The sequence below is a fragment of the Triticum dicoccoides genome, chromosome 7A (genome assembly GCF_002162155.2).
Source record: "Triticum dicoccoides isolate Atlit2015 ecotype Zavitan chromosome 7A, WEW_v2.0, whole genome shotgun sequence".
Taxonomy (NCBI): Eukaryota; Viridiplantae; Streptophyta; class Magnoliopsida; order Poales; family Poaceae; genus Triticum; species Triticum dicoccoides.
This window is the reverse complement of record NC_041392.1, coordinates 25,411,870-25,415,481: the sequence shown is the minus strand read 5'-3', so window position 1 is coordinate 25,415,481 and position 3,612 is coordinate 25,411,870.

Sequence of the window (3,612 nt, the reverse complement as noted above, 5' to 3'; positions counted from 1 at the left end):
CGCAAGATCGACGGTGGCCTCGAATTTATTTTGACAAATGGTATTATAGCAAGGTTTGAGATCGAGGCTGATTGTATTGATCTAGAGGCAAAATTATCGTGGAAGAATCAGTAGTCGGCGAGATCAGAAAAATCGGTGTGCGGCACGATCGCGTGGGCGCCGAGCTGACGTACTGTCTCGAAGTCGGCAAGGTTCGGACGTGGCTTATGGCAACGCAGATGCGGTCCAGCGGGCACACAGACAGCAGCCCAAGAAGGTCGCGTGCAGGCTGAGGACAGCAGCCCAAGTTTCTAGCGATATATGGTGCAATAAGAAACAGCAAGTCACGAGATTTGTTTGGAGACCAAAAGGGGACCGAGTCTTTTGTGGAGACGTACTCTCCTGTCGTGCTTGAGGCGGAGACTTGAGGCGCTAATGAGCAGCCTGGTTGGGTCACCGTAGGACGACGGGACAGAGGCACAAACAGATCGATTTGAGCGGTGGGAAAAAGACCATCACGTTGTGCATCCATTGGAAAGCAGAGACTTGGCAAGGCAACGCTAGCATCATATATTGAGCTAGGAGCATACCACGATTTTTGCTATTAGTACGCAGGGGTGTACCTCATCAGGTTTTGTTTGTGTACTTGGGGCATTGCGGTGGAGCTCGGTTAATTTTTCGCAAGGTCAACCATACGAAGAACCATGGCGTCAACGGGTACCAGGTTTGAGGTGGAGAAATTCACGGAACCGAAAACCTTGAGTTATGACAGACAAAGGTGAAACATTTGTTGGCACAACAGGGATGCTTGAAGGAGTTGCGGAAAGTCATGTCAGCTGAGTTGGAATTATCATGTGATGGTTGAGAATTCGCAGAAGACGATTTGGGAGCCTCGAGCGTGTCATGCAGCCGGACAAGTTCGGCTGGGTCGGACTAGATAGTCTGACGGACTGACGCAAGTCGGTTGGTACAGAAGACGGTGGTGGGATCGGTGACAACGACATAGGAGCGTGATGCTGATGGTGACCGACTTCTGGGTGTGGAAACACGTGTCACAGGCCCGGAGGGCTTGTGTGGCTTTGACAAGACTATGCGCGGGATTGATTCAAGGTGGTGTATACACAGAGCTTGAAGTCGATGAGGCGCATGGGTGGACTGCTCATCTACCATGGAATCATGTTGAAGGTGGAGCTGGATTGAGGGGCTACGGCCACCTGGCTACGGCGTAAGTCGACGGAGTCGAAGCCTATTCAGCAGGCGGGAAAAGCGTGGGACACGTAGTTCGGACAGGAGCCCAGTGGTCTGATGAAAGCATGAAACTCGTCATCGGTCGGTGATGATCGGTGGTACTCTGCAATGGGGGTTTTAGTGGTGTGTGTTCGCGACCCTTGAGACTCAGCCGGGACAGCGGAGGCTCGATGCGGTAATAGCGGCGAGGCGTGCAGTACGCATGGTGCATGGAGACGGGCCAGGGCTCTGGTGGTCATACATGTGGTGAGATAACTGCGAATTTGACTCGGGATGACTACAAACAATGGTGAAATTCCTTCAAGTTTCAGACAGGCGGTCAAGAAAAGAGCGGTGATGTTGAGTTCAGATAACTCTTATGTGTTACACCCAATATATGAGTTGTTCATTTTCACGCAGGTCGGTGATCAGTGTGTGATTGCGTTGGACGGATACTCTGAAAGTTGGGAGCGCAAACTAGAGTAACGTGGAACTTAATTTTGCTCGAGTGTTGACTGTGGTCAAGAAAAGGAGGGACTACAAGTTCCAGGTGGAGTCATATGGAGTCTTTGGAGTAGCAGCGGTACTCATGGGATAAACTCAAGTCCAATGTACATGAAAGTTTGACGCATTGACGAATTCAAGGTGGTGGAGAATATTCGCCAAGGTGGAGTTTGTTAGAGTTGTGTCGAATATTGTGTACAAGGTAGGTTACAGTTGGACTTGTAGTTGTATTGTGTTTAGATAGGATGTGGAGTTGTGTCCTGGTAGAACACTTGTATCCTAGGCTTTTAATATATAGCACCGGAACACAGGGGAAGCTGGTGGCATGTGCCGGTGTTCAGGGCGATTGGATGCGGTATTGTGACGGTGTCACGGGGAAGAGCGCCCGTAGTCAAGCCCCGGGGATGTAGCCATATCGGTGAACCTCGTTAACAAATCTCGGTGTCGTGCTCGTGTGATTGCTTGGTCCTCGAAAGATCGACGGCGGCCTCGAATTTATTTTAACAATGTACAATTTATATGAAAAAAGTAGACGCCAAAACATATATATATATATATATATATATATATATATATATATATATATATATATATATATATATATTTCAAACTGTATTAATCATGTATTTTAAAACTATTAATGTGTATAACATAATGTTTCCCTCTATATACAGAAAATATACAATATGTAAGAAAAGGTAAAAAGACCAAGGAAAACAAGAAAGAAAGAAAGAAAACGGAAGAGAAAAAAACAAAATAAAACTAAAAGAGAAAGAAACAAAGAAATCAATTTAAAACAGTGCAACATAGGAAAAATGAAAACCCCGAAGAAAACCATAAAATGAAGCAAATAAACCGAAGAGTAAAAGAAAGAAAATAAAAATCAAAGAAACCAATGCAAAACAGTGAACCAATGAGAAAACATATAAAATGAATAAAAAAAGATAAGAAATGCATAGGAAAAAAGAGAGAGGAAAAGCCCGAAAAAAGGAAGCAAAACAATGAATGTGAAATAAATGATGCTACAGTACGGGGCCAAGACAGTGCTGTAGCGTCCAGAAAGTTCCTCAGGCGACAGAATCATACATCTCGCTGTAAGAGATTCTAAAAAAAAAATCGCTGTAAGCTAGTCCTAAAAAAACTAGATATTGATATCGTGGTCCGTGTGGATTTTTTTTTTCTATTTTTAAGGAGCGGGTTGGGGGAGTGTTGTTTGTTTTTCTTTTTCTTTTCATTTTTTCACCTTCGTTTCGTTTCTTCTTGATTCCTTTTCAGTTTTCTATTGTGTGTCTTGTTTCACTTTTGTCGGTTCTTTTTTTGTTCATCTTGTATTTCAAAAGTGTCATAGTGTATTTTTCAAAAATGTTTGTAATATACTTAATGTATTTAATCAAATTTATTTTTTGTTAAAAATATAGATCTTGTATTTCAAATTATTTATTGTAACCCTGCAAAACATGGTTCATTGTATTCTAAAAATAATTTTATCTTGTTTTTAAATAATTGTTCATCCTGTATTAAAATATGGTCATATTGTATTTCAAAAATACACCTTGTATTAAAAATATGCATCACATATTAGAGATTATTCAGTGCATACTAAAAATATATATCATCATGTATTAAAAGTTACTCATCATATACCGGAAAAATATTGTTTTTATATAGAAAAATATACACCATGTATTCAAAAACCATTCTCCATCTACATGTATTACAAAAATATTCATCGTGTAATATAAATAATTATCATGTATTAACGTGTTGTTTGTCGTGTATTTATATAATGTTCATGCATTTTCAAAGACAACATTGGAGTAAAACCGCAAACAGAAGGTTCAACGATCATCTCTAGATAAGGAGTGAGAGAAAGGGCAATAGACTAATGTAACACAACATACG